The sequence below is a fragment of the Prosopis cineraria genome, unplaced genomic scaffold, assembly GCF_029017545.1.
Source record: "Prosopis cineraria cultivar Desert tree isolate PC_DT_omini unplaced genomic scaffold, ASM2901754v1 PC1101, whole genome shotgun sequence".
Taxonomy (NCBI): Eukaryota; Viridiplantae; Streptophyta; class Magnoliopsida; order Fabales; family Fabaceae; genus Prosopis; species Prosopis cineraria.
The window spans coordinates 1-14,059 of NW_026556426.1; the positions used below are offsets into that span (position 1 = coordinate 1).

The following is a 14,059-nucleotide window of genomic DNA, read 5'->3' on the forward strand; positions in this document are numbered from 1 at the left end:
GTAAAAGAAACTATCACTTTTTATATATTTTTTATATAAGCAAAATCATATATTTTAATAAATTTATTATATTTTTTTAAATCACCCCTTATAATTTACATTAACGAAAAAATTAATGCATACTTATATTGATTAATATAGGATTTTAATCCAATTTTTTTATTTTTAAACATAATATTATGATTAACTAACTTTTTTAAACTGTGTAATATAATTTTTTATCTTATATATAGAAAAGAAAGGAGTAGATCAGGAGAGTAATTTAAAAACATGTCTGTCTTTTGAGAATAAACTTTGATTTTATGAGGGACCTTTGGAAAAAATATAATAAATGCTTATTAAATTTTGCAGTTCTACTTATAAAAATACACATTTATTTTATAATTTAAAAATGGAGGGAGTATCATCAAGCTTTTGATTTAATACTAAGAATTGTATTGTACTAGCTTAATCAAAAATTTGAACTCAGGTTTTAAAAATGCAAAGATATGAAATACTTGACAAGAAAGCTTTGTCAGTCTCTGGTGGTTCTTTCCAATTTCCAACTTATTCTAGATTAATCTAAACTTTTTTTAGTTAATGTGAGGTGGGTTTCAAACTAGGGATCCGATCCAAAAAAAGAAAATCTTGGATTTGCTAAATTTAATTATTGAAGGAAGCATCCTGGAAAAAACGATTAACGATAAAAGGAAGAACAATTTTTTTTTAAATATTTTCTAGTAATGAAATTGAAAATAAAAATAACATATGTATACGTAGGCACACACATAATAGATCACATTTAACGGGAAAAATAATAATAAAAAACTGCTATCAAGTATTAATGAAGAGAATACTTCATCCATCCCAGTTTATAAATATTTTTAATAAAAGTCTATATTGAATAAAATTTGTTAATATATTTTATAATATTATTTTTTTAAAACAAAAATAATTTTAAAAATACTTTTCATTTAATACTTCACATGTAATGAATATTAAAAAATATAGAAAGAGTAATTATGAAAAATTATCATTAATAACATATTATTTGTATTAAAGTATTTTATATTTTTAAAGAAATTAATTTTTTAAAAATATTTCATAAAGTGAGAAATTGGAATATAAGCAGGCTGCTCTCTGGTTTATTGACCGGCCGTATATCTGCGTTTGAACTTTGAAGTTGTTCATCTTTCTATCAAAATATATTTCTTGGAAAGAGGGAAAACCGAGAGACAAAAAAATTAAAACCATCCAAAGTCAAATTCGCATTCACATTTAGATTCAGAATGTTAATTAATAACAATCTAACAATTCAAATCCTCTGGTCTTCACGCACCACCCGCAGCCTCCTCCCTCTCCTTCTAGAAACATCCCTCCGGATTCATCATTCATCATGCATGGTTCTTCTCCTCCTCTCTCTCTTCTCTCACCCCACAACACAACGACTTTTCGATCAAGCACCGAAGTTCTCATACGTTAAACTTGGAAAAAAAAAAAAAAACAACTATTCTTTAGTCTATTGTATTCCTAGTCGCTGTCGCCACCCATCACGACTTCTTCCTCATTTCTTGTATTTGCCGTCGTCCTCGTCCTCGTCCTCGTCTTCACGCCCTTCTTCTCCTTCTCATTCTTCTATAATGACTTTGACCTCCCTCGAATTTTCTTCTTTTCCCTCTGCGATACCCTGTCTTAAATGTTTTTTCTATTCTTGACCAGTTGTTATCATATCTCCGTTATCATCCACGCGCACGATAGAGCCTATTTCGTATCCAAATTTCCATTGCGTGTTCTGTAGTTTTGGTGATTTGTACTTCTGGGTTTGTTTGTTTTCCAGTTCTGTGAGCTGCTGCTGCCGCCTTTTTTTTTTTTTTGGGTAAAAGAAGTAGTGCTGATTGTATATTCGTTAGTCAGTTGTTCAATCTCTGCTTCTTCAGTGGCCTGTGGTTTTCGGATTATGGTTCTGTGAGGGTTGCTCTGATTTCATCTTCGAAAAATTCTTAAATTCCAAGAGCTTCACTTTGTACCTGCTTCCTTCGATCTAGCTGAATCAAAGTCAAAGTCTGGCATGGACTCGAACAATCAAGCTGGAAACTCCTCACATTTCGACCCTGCTTTGAAATCATCGTCTCGAAGAAGCATCTCCTCAACTCATTCTAGGGGATCCGACAGGATTTCGGTGCGGGAAGTGACTTTCAATCATTCAGGATCTAGCGTGTTCGGTATGGGTCAAAAGGCGCTGATTCTGAAGGATTCAGCATGTCGCAGAAGGAAATCAGCGACGAGGATGCGAGATTGGTTTATATAAACGATCCTGAGAGGACAAACGAGCGGTTTGAATTCGCAGGAAATTCTATTCGTACTGGGAAATACTCCATCCTCACCTTTTTGCCCAGGAATTATTCGAGCAATTCCATAGAGTTGCATATATTTATTTTCTTGTAATAGCAATTCTTAACCAGCTTCCTCAGCTTGCCGTTTTTGGTAGGGGAGTTTCTGTCATGCCTTTAGCGTTTGTTTCTGCTCGTTACTGCTGTGAAGGATGCGTTTGAGGATTGGAGGAGACATCGATCAGATAAAGTCGAGAACAGCAGGTTCGCTTCAGTTTTGGTTGGTGATCGATTTGAACAGAAGAAATGGAAGATATTAGAGTTGGTGAAATTGTTAAAATTCATGCAAATGAAACAATCCCTTGCGATATTGTGTTGCTATCAACCAGTGATCCAACGGGGGTTGCATATGTGCAGACTATAAATCTAGATGGAGAATCAAATTTGAAGACCCGATATGCAAAGCAGGAGACGCTTTCAAAGCTGCCTAAAAAGAGAGAATCAATGGTTTGATTAAGTGCGAGAAACCCAATAGGAACATATATGGGTTTCAAGCTAACATGGAAGTTGATCAAAATCGTTTGTCACTTGGATCCTCCAATATTGTTCTTCGAGGCTGTGAGCTCAAAAATACTCAATGGGCACTTGGTGTTGCTGCATACTGCGGCAGTGAGACCAAAGTTATGCTTAACAGCTCAGGAGCTCCGTCGAAGAGGAGCCGGCTGGAAACCCGAATGAACTTCGAGATTATCATTCTCTCTCTTTCTTTCTTGTAGCTTTGTGTACGTCACCTCTGTTTGTGCTGCTGTTTGGTTAAAGCGCCACAAGGATGAGTTAAATATGTTGCCTTATTATCGGAAGCTGTACTTTGAAGACGGAGAAGCCAAGAGCTACAAGTATTATGGATGGGGATTGGAAATTGTTTTCACATTCCTCATGTCTATTATAGTGTTCCAGGTCATGATCCCCATATCCTTGTACATTTCGATGGAGCTTGTCCGTGTTGGCCAGGCCTACTTCATGATCCGAGACAACAGAATGTATGATGAGGCATCAGATTCTAGATTTTCAGTGCAGGGCTTTAAATATTAATGAAGATTTGGGGCAAATCAAATATGTTTTCTCGGACAAGACTGGCACACTTACTGAGAACAAGATGGAATTTCAATATGCGAGCATCTGGGGTGTTGATTACAGTAAAACAAATGACAGTCAGGAGAGAGCAAGTTGAATACTCTGTTGAAGGTACAATTTCTCCTTCACATTAAATAGTTTGTTTTAATAGTGTTTTTTTAGCAATTCCTTTAATGCATCTGATCTTATTTGTAAAGTAATGAACGTACTATTTTCTGTTTGTTATTAGTGAATGGAGCAGTGTTGAGGCCCAAGATGAAAGTGAAAGTCAATCCAGAACTTTTGCAGTTATCAAGAAGTAGACTCGAAAATAACAAAGGAAAACGAATTCATGACTTCTTCCTAGCATTGGCAGCCTGCAATACCATTGTTCCTCTTCATGTTGACACATCTGATCCTAAAGTCAAGTTGATTGATTATCAAGGTGAGTCGCCAGATGAACAAGCACTGGCATATGCAGCTGCTGCCTATGGTTATACGCTTATAGAACGGACCTCAGGCCACATAGTTATTGATATACAGGGAGTGAAACAAAGGTAAGTTCAATTGTTAATTTTGTATTTTCTTCTTCTTCATACAGTCTACTCTAACTAACCAAATTTGTATTTCAAATGATAACCATTATTAGTTACTTGTGGAAATGCTTCCTGCAATTTTTCTTTGATGTTTACTTCGTATTTATGCTATGCATGTACTTCAGTTGTCTATGATAAATTTTCATGTGCTTTTGTCTTGTATAATTATTGGTGGCAATTGTTATCTTTTGCTCTCTTGTGATATAGTGCTTATAAAGTTTTCATGGTTGTTTACTTTTTAGCGATGTTTCATGGTTGTTTACCTTTTCGTGAAGTTTCTCCTTATGGTTAGTGCAGGTTCAATGTCTTGGGCATGCATGAATTTGATAGTGATAGGAAGAGAATGTCAGTCATATTGGGGTATCCTGACAATTCCGTGAAACTTTTGGGTCAAGGGTGCTGATATATCCATGCTAAGTGTCATAGACAAGTCATCAAACATGGAAATGATACGTGCAACTGAAAGCCATCTTCACTCTTACTCTTCTCTGGGGTTGAGGACTCTTGTCATTGGAATGAGGGAACTGAATTCTTCAGAATTTGAGCAATGGCACCATGCCTTTGAGACAGCAAGCTCTGCTTTGATGGGTCGGGCTAGTTTACTTCGTAAGGTTGCTAGCAATATTGAAAACAACCTCTGCATATTAGGTGCATCTGCTATTGAAGATAAATTGCAGAAAGGGGTGCCAGAATCCATTGAGTCTCTCAGGACTGCAGGTATTCAGGTATGGGTATTGACTGGGGACAAACAGGAAACTGCTATTTCAATTGGCTACTCCTCAAAGCTCCTAACAAGTGACATGACTCAGATTATAATTAATAGCAACAATAAAGAGTCCTGTAGAAGGAGTTTACAAGATGCCCTTGTCATGTCCGAAAAACTCATCACTGCTTCTGGTCTTACCAATGACACTGAAAGTTCTTACACTCCGAAAATTCCATTGGCCTTGATCATTGATGGTACCAGCCTTGTACATGTTCTTGATAGTGAACTTGAAGAACAGGTTAGTGGTGTTAAATCTTGGATTATGTTTACAACATGCTAGCTGATGTCGTTTGTCCTAATTCCACCTGCTGCTATTGTTCCAGCTCTTTCAACTAGCAAGAAAATGTTCGGTGGTTCTCTGTTGTCGAGTGGCTCCATTGCAAAAGGCTGGGATTGTTTCCCTTGTGAAAAACAGGACGTCTGACATGACACTAGCCGTTGGAGATGGTATGAATTCTCCTGTTGACTTGTTTCAGAGTTTCAATCCCTTTCAACAGAGGAGCCTGAGATTCTAAAATCGTAAATTCATTGTGTTACAGGTGCTAACGACGTCTCAATGATCCAAATGGCTGATGTTGGAGTTGGCATCAGTGGACAGGAGGGTCGACAAGCTGTAATGGCGTCTGATTTTGCGATGGGGCAGTTTAGGTTTTTAGTTCCACTATTATTGGTGCATGGACACTGGAATTACCAACGTTTGGGGTTATATGATACTATACAATTTTTACAGAAATGCTGTCCTTGTTCTGGTCCTATTTTGGTGAGTAACTAATTTGGAAGACGTGTGTGTGTGTGTGTGCGGGCGCGAGCGATTGTCATGCAAATTCAAATTGGATGCATCACAAGCATTTTAGAATGATCTGGGTGCATGGCTGCAGATTCTAACATAATACTTTCTTGTGGTGTTCTCCAGGTATGTGCTCTTCACCGCCTTCACTTTGACGACAGCTATAAACGAATGGAGCAGTGTTTTATACTCAATCATTTACACTTCATTGCCAACCATTGTTGTTGGTATTCTTGACAAAGACCTTAGTAAAAGGACTCTTATAAACCATCCACAACTTTATGGGGTCGGACAGAGACACAAGGCATACAACAAAAAATTATTTTGGTTTACAATGGTTGATACATTGTGGCAAAGCATTGTGATCTTCTTTGGTGCTTTCTTCGCATACTGGGGAAGCACTATTGATGTAGCAAGCATAGGAGATCTTTGGACTCTCGCAGTGGTTATTGTAGTTAATATACACCTGGCCATGGATGTTATCAGGTGGAATTGGATTACTCATGCTTCCATTTGGGGGTCTATAATTGCAACTTTCATCTGTGTCTTGGTCATTGATGCTATTCCTACATTGCCTGGTTACTGGTATGCATTCTCTCTTTCTTCTTATGACCTTTGTTTTGTATATACAAATACCTCGGTGCATGAGTATTTGAAGTCAAATCCATTCTTAGTCCTCTACCTTTTTTATTCCCATTTTGTGTCTTCATACTTGGAAATTCATCCAACTTAGTGAACCATATTATCTATGCTTAGATGCATTTTGAAATACATGGAACCTAAATGAGAATGAATTTAGGATAAGGAGCAACTTGGGACTCGGTCCAAAATACGACAGGACTGAGTGCTAAATTTAGCATTGTAACTTGCAGAGTTAGTTAAGAGTTAGTTGCATTAATCATTTTCAATTATTGTGCTTGTTGTGTCTTGTTTAACCATGGAATTTAATTACTCATGTCATGCTGATACTTGTGTCGCTCTGTATCCAGCGAGGCAAAACCTTGATTCTAGCTGATAGGTCATTGCGAGACCTAACATCTTTCTGATTCTTACAAGACTTCAGGCATATACTGTTAGATTAAACACTCGTTAGACCTGATGCCTAGACTGCTCCATGCTAAATAGAAAATGTGCTTTCTTCAGTTAAAAAATGAACACACGCATTTAGCTATTTAGTGGAACCTAATTACTTTTCTGGTAATCCAAAACATTTGTTGGTTGTCCGTTCCTTGTCTAAGTAATTGTATTTCAGATGTGTAAGCTTTTGTGAAATTTATGATATAGCATGAAAAAAAGTCTATTGTAAGGTTGAGATGTCTCTGCAATCCTCCATAACCTATCCAGTATGTAAAAGACTTGCCTTTTTCATCTCTAATTACTTTTGCAGGGCCATCTTTCATTCATTAGGCACTGGATCCTTTTGGCTATGTCTGCTTGGAATTATCATCACGGGCGTTGCTCCCTCGTTTCACGGTGAAGTATGTTCATCAATATTACTTCCCCGATGATATCCAAATCTCAAGAGAAGCCAAGAAACTTGGATCTTCAAGGGTGTGGTTGGAGGTGGAGATATAGAAATGCATCCCATTCCAGCTGGTCCGCCAAGATGATGACAGATTGATTTGGATCTTCTGAAGATAAAGTTCATGGAGTTATTCTGATGCAAGAGAGAGATAGAAAAGGAGGAGGAGGAGATCAGATTAGCATATTTCCATTTTTTGTGCTACTCTCCCTGTCTCACCCATCAGAAATATTTTTGCTTCAGAAGATCTGAATTTGATAGTACATAGATAAACAGATACCTAAGAGAATTTCTTTGGTGTCTTATAGTTCCTTTTTCTTTTTTCTTGTAAATTTACACATTCTTGAGGCTACTTTATAGTTTTTCTCTCAGTTGCCAGCTTTCTTCCTCAGATACTGTCCAAAGGATAGTGGTTTTGATGTTTCACATTGATTTAGGAGTTGTTTTGTATCTTTATTCTTTTGCATCCATAAATGTAGCCTCTGTTGTAAATTATTGCTGATGAGTTTAAAGGAAGAATGTTCATTACTATTTAGAGATATACAATTTTAACAAGAAGAGTTTATTTAATTGTACTTCATGGTCATGATGATTTCTCTCACCAAAGCCTGCTGAATTCTGTTACCTGGAGGTTTGAAGAAGCTAGGATTTTCTGGCAGCAACAAACAAATCGAAAAACAAAAATGATGAAAAGAAGAAGGAAAATTCTTGCTCATGGCCAATTGGTAGTGCCTCTAGAAATCAAGCGGCAACAACTCTTCCTTGACAAGGACAATATGAATGGTGAAATGGTTTTCTTAAGTGCTGAAGTGAAAACCTCAAAGGAAGTTACTCTTTAACGCTATTTATAAGTTGTTTTAAAACATGTGTAATCAAAATTAAAAAAAAAATTAAAAATTATTAATTCTGTATAAAAATTTAATAAGTTTTTAATTTTATTTATATTAACATACATACTTTAATTACATACTTTCTCTTATCAACTTTTAATAGAGGGTAAAAGAGGAAATTAATGATAAAAAAATTAATCAAGTGATTATAAATAGAATAAAAAAATTTCTTCTCTCTATATCTTATATATAGGATCAAAAGGAGTATGCAAAGATCCTTTAGGATAACGCAAATAGGTTTAAATATAAGTATATATTTTTTTTTTTATGTACAGGTATTCTCTTATTGATGGAACCTTTGTTCGAAATATAGTTTGATATTAATAAGCATCTCTTTCAACAGAGACTTAAACCTTAATTTATTACGTTATGAGGGACTAATTTTTTTTCTAAATTTAACCTATATTATATTATAAGTCATTTCTATCTATCTTATCAAATAAAGAGATAGTTAGCTCATTAACTTTTAAATGAGAAATTTTCGCAACTTTTACTTTAATTAAGAGCATAGAAAAACACTATATTATTTTTGAAGTCTCCTAGTAAATTGTAATAGACTAATAGGGATAGTATTTGAAAAAAATAATTAATGACCCACTTTAAATTTTTGTAGAGGATAGCATATGGAAGTAACTTGAGGGAGTACCTCATTAAGTTGTATGGATTTTATCTAGATGCAGATTTATGAAGGAATCAGAGAGGAGAAGTAGCCTGTGTAGTCTCATGAGAAATGAAAAATGGCAACAAGGTTAGAGGATTTCATTAAGAAACTATGATGTGTGCCTACTAGAGCCTTGTAGGAACTAGGCTTGCAGTCCTGTAGGAATTATGGAGGGGCTCAAGTTCAGCAAGGATGTTTACAAGCCAATCTTTTGGCTTTTGCATAAACTGATTTAAATGAGACAGAGACATCTTAAAAAGCCATTAATGCCCATGTGGCTATGTGAATTGATTAGCATGCTATAAGTGAATACTGACTTCTTTTTCGTGGATTGTACTCAAATACAATGCAGGAATTTTATGTGAGTTTTTTCTTTTTTTTTTTACCACACGCATGTATCTTTCTATAAAAAATAATAATATTTAAGATATTATTTAATATAAAATATAAATATAACTTTTAAAAAAATTTAAACTTTAATTAATTATATTATGAAAAATTAACTCTTTTTGTTAGACACAATTTCACATTTTTTTTGAGTTGACAAGGATGCCAAGCTCAAATCAGGTAATAATAACATAGCCTTTTATTTACAAGAAAATGAAAAAAAATTGTTCTCAACTACGTCATTAGAATTCAATAATGATAATTAATTCATTATATATGTTACCTTTCATTTGGAAGATTAAAAAAAATGTCATTATTAAAATTGCTATTATAAAATAAAAATATTATTAATCTCAATTAAAAAATTAAAAAATAATAGTTGGAATAGATTATTTTTTAGTATGAAACAAAAATTTACTTTTAAATTTTTTTAAGAATACTTGTGAATATATAATAATTATTTAAAATTTTATTAAAATTATTTCTGAAGAGCATTTTAGACCATTCATACTTTTAAATTTCAAATAAAAACCAAGATCCATTAAGATTCCAGTAATTTAAAATTTTTATTGTAATTAATGAATCAGTGAGCACCTAATTATCATTTCCCTCAGGAGGTACTCTCTCTATTTTATTTACGGAAGAAACTATTACTTTTAACTCATTTTTTTATATAAATAAAATTATATTTTTCAATAAACATTTATTACAAACTGTTTAAGTTAATTCTCATAATTTTATCATTTATAATCATAAAAATAATTAATGAAAACTTGATTAGTATAATTAATAAAAGATATTTTAATCTAATTCTTTTATTTTTAAATACAATTAATATAATTAATTAATTTTCTAAAACCATATGATATATTCCCTTCATTTAAAAATATAAGGTATTTTTAATCGAATATCACTCCTAATAAAGCAGTTACCTACTTTAAAATTAACCATAATTTTTTATATTTATCTTTATTAAACATCCTATAATAAATATAAAGTAATTTATTAATAGAAATATTTTTGAAAAAAATAATTATATTTTAAAAGATTAAAAATATTTTTTTTATTTTTTTATATTTAATTCTTCAAAAAATATTTTTTATTTTTAAATGTAGGGGGTAATTTTTTTTTTTAACAAATAAAAACCAAGGGAGCAGCGTAGTATAGACACAGTGACACACATAAAGATGAAATATGTAAATGTGATTTTGACAACACATAAGTGGAGGTGAAAATTGGTGATTGGACAGAAGAATGACAAGAGCGTACTTTATGGAATAGATCAAGTCGGATGCCACGTGGCGAATCCTTCGAAGCAAAAGACGAAGTACCCCCATAATCCAAATTCAACAAAACAGAAAAGCAGGACATCACATCCATAACCATAATATCACCTTCTTTTTTTTTGCGACGGACTGAAAGTGACTTCACCTTTTGTAAAGCAAAGTAGGACTATTAAAAAAAAAAAGTACAAAAAAATAAAATGTTAAAATGATGTGAAGATTAAGTAAACCAATTTCTTTTATTCTTTTAACAAAAAAAAAAAAGTAAACTATAATTTTTAACTAATAGATTTTTTGTTCACAAAATGTGGTTAGAAAATCCACTCCCACCCAACTAAGTTAATCTCAGAGGGGTCTTTTGAGTTTGCTTAATTACTAAGAATTCTGAAGCAACCAAAGTATTATTTCTAGAGCCAGTAGGCAAGTTAGTGGTTTATTTAAATTAAATTTAAAATATGTAAATAAATCTAAAAAAAACTATATAGCTAACTCATCAGGCTTTTGAGTTTGTTTAGACTATCATGATATCCAAATTTTTAAATATTTTTTGTCAATTTCAATTTTTATATTAAAAAAATTAAAATTTTTAATTTTTATCTTCTTTTTATTTTATTTTGTTTATAATAAAAAGATTTCAGTTATTTGGTTTGGACCTAGTGAGCCAGATTTCTTCATACTTATTTAAACAACTTGAATAAGATTTAATTAAATTATTTTTTTAAGTTCCCGAGCACGGCCTTGAGATTTTCCCGTTTAAATTATCAACTCTAATTATTTTTAATGGATAAAAAAACAAAAATTGCCCCTTAAATGAGAAGAGGAGAAAACAAAAAACCTAGTCCAAATTTTCTTTCCAGCACTCTCTCCCCCATCTTCAGCAAAACCAATTGCATGAGAATGGGGACTTGTTCGAACTTCCATGATGGTGCTTTCATATGCAAGTCCAGTCACTCTTTGGTTCACTTAGCCAGCACTCCATTGGCTCGTTCTCATCAAAATCCAACATCAAAACTTTCATGCCTCTTTGGTACATGAAAAGAGTTTTTGATGAAACTAAAAGTTGAAATAGAAGTGGATATAAGATAAAAAAAAATATATATGTTGGGTATGACGATAAAGTAGGATAAAAAATTTTTTACCAATGAAAAAGATGGAGCTGGGTTCTTATGATGATATGATTGATGATATGATAGAAGTGAGTTTCATAATTTTTGATGGAACTGAGTTCCTACATATCTAATAAGTAAATTTCAAAGTTTTACTTCTACTTTTACTTCTCCAATTTAATTCCAGACGAGATACTGAGCTATGCACTCCTCCATCTTCTTTGATAATTTACATGGATTTAAATGTGATTTTCTCAATGTAGTTTGTTACAATTTATATATTTTGCTCATATCATCCTATGTATAATATTTACAAGTCTGAGAGAGAAAATTTTTTATCTTAATTATAAGTCACATTATTAAATTTTTATCACAAATTTCTTCTTTTATTTTCATTTAATGAAGAGAAGTTAAAATTTATTAAATTTTTAAATAAAATTAATAAGTCTTAAGATCTTCACTGAATCTAGTTAAATATATTAAAAGTGTCTCATGAATAAGCCTAAAAAAGTATATGCATAATTATTACTCCTTTGTTGTATTCACAACACATTGAGAGAAGAATTTTGTTGTCTTATTTACAAGACGAGGTATTGACTTTTTATCATAGATTTATCCTTTTATTCCCCAATCCCCATTAAATGGTTGTGAAAGAAAGTATTATATAATTAAAGTATGCAATATACATATTTTAACGTGGGTGAAATTTTAAAAAATTATTTTTTATTAAAAAATATAAAGTATTTTTGAAAGGATTAGATATTACAAAATATAAGATATTTTTATCTTTTAAAGTATAATCATTACATTTTTTTTTCAAAAATGCCCCTGTTGAATAGATCATTTTTATATTTTTTAGGGTGAAATACCCTATAAAATAAGGATAAATATGAAAATATATAGTTAATTTAAAGACAAGTAATTATTTTATTGGGGTGAGATTCAGTTAAAAATATTTTATATTTTTTAACAGAGGGAATATATTTTTAGACAAATTAATGAATCTTAAAATTTTTCTTAATTATAGTAACATATTGAAATTTACTCATACATAACTAGATGGAGTATTTGAATAAAGTTCACATAGCCCCAAATACTCCCTCCAGTTTTATTTTAAGATGTCTTTTAGAAATAATTTTTTATTTAAAATGTAAGACGCTTTGTAATAATTAATTTTTTTTCAATTTTCTCTCCCTTTTTGATTAGCGTGAAAGTATTTAATATAGTTGTATTATTTAAAATTAAGGATAAAAATGAAAGTACCTCTTATTTTTTTTGTTATATCAATAAAAATTTAACTTTTTTTAAAATGTGTATAATAGTTAAAAGTGTCTTATAATAAGGACTATAAAAAGTATAAGTTATATTGTAAAATGTTTATAGGACTTTTTTTTTTTTGACAAATTCTCTCATAGTGAAAATTACTTTGTTGACTTTCTCTCGAAAAGATAGCATTTGATTAAATGAATTTAATTAACAGCAATCCTATAAATTTTTTGAAAAAAATTTAGATGGGACCCTTGACCAAACATAGTAAAAAAAAATTACTTCTGAATTTTTAAAATTTTACTAAAGGACTCGTCCAAAATTTCTTTTAAATTTGTGATAAAAATAATACAATTGCCCTTATTTAATTGAACAGTATAAATGACTTATTCGTTCTCATATTATATATTATTTATTTATTTATTTATGAAATATTGTTCATTTTCTTATTTCATTTGTTTATAATCATACTTTCACTTAATTTCCTTCTAAGGGCCATAAACAAGTGAAAGAAGGAAACGAACAACATTCTATAAGTAAATGAATAATATATAATGTGTAAACAAACAAGTCATCCTATCATGAAATCAACACATTGAATGAAATCAAATGAAATAGGGTTACAAACAAGTGACATTAAGCAAGTAACAACATTTCGTAAATAATAAATAATATATAGTATGAGAGTGAATAAGTTGTTTATGTTCATTTAAGTGAGAGCAATTTTGTCATCTTTGTCACAAATTTAAAATAAATTTTGTACGGGTCCTTAAATGAATTTCAAAAATTATGGGTCATCCTTTTTATTATGTCTTGTCAAGGGTCCTCACCTGAAATTTTCTCAATTTTTTAAAAATACTTAAGAACATAAACTAATGTTAATTGTTTTTTTTAATTTGTATGGAATGATTAAAAGTCTAAATGAATCAGTGTATTTCTCCTTTCATAACTTCAAATGATTTTTAGTCATAGTGACACTCACTTCACCTCTTGCATGATTGCATAAGGGTGAATGATTTGTGCAAGGAAGTTGATAAGAATCAAAGATATAATTGGTATTAGATGAAAAGAAGTTTTGAGAAAGGTAGTTGAAAAGATAATAAATTATTTGGGCTATATTATAGTCAGTTATTTAAGTGATTAAGCTGAATTTAGATTGAACTTTTATTTAAATTAAATTTAAAATATTTTGTCATATAAAAAAGTTTATATAATTAAACTCAATCCTAATCATTCATGATTTCAAGCTTACTTAGGATGGTTCAAATACTCGAATTGTTAAATATTATATTATTTTATTTTTTAATTTCAATCTTTATTTAAAAAATTATTTTTTTTCAATTTTATTTTTATATTGTTTTATCTTTAGGTTT

General features: G+C 31.2%; 1 pseudogene; it reads left to right on the top strand.

Annotated features, from left to right (window-relative positions):
• Positions 1–1,950: 1,950 nt before the first annotated feature.
• Positions 1,951–7,628, top strand: LOC129299261 (phospholipid-transporting ATPase 1-like; annotated as a pseudogene).
• Positions 7,629–14,059: the final 6,431 nt, after the last annotated feature.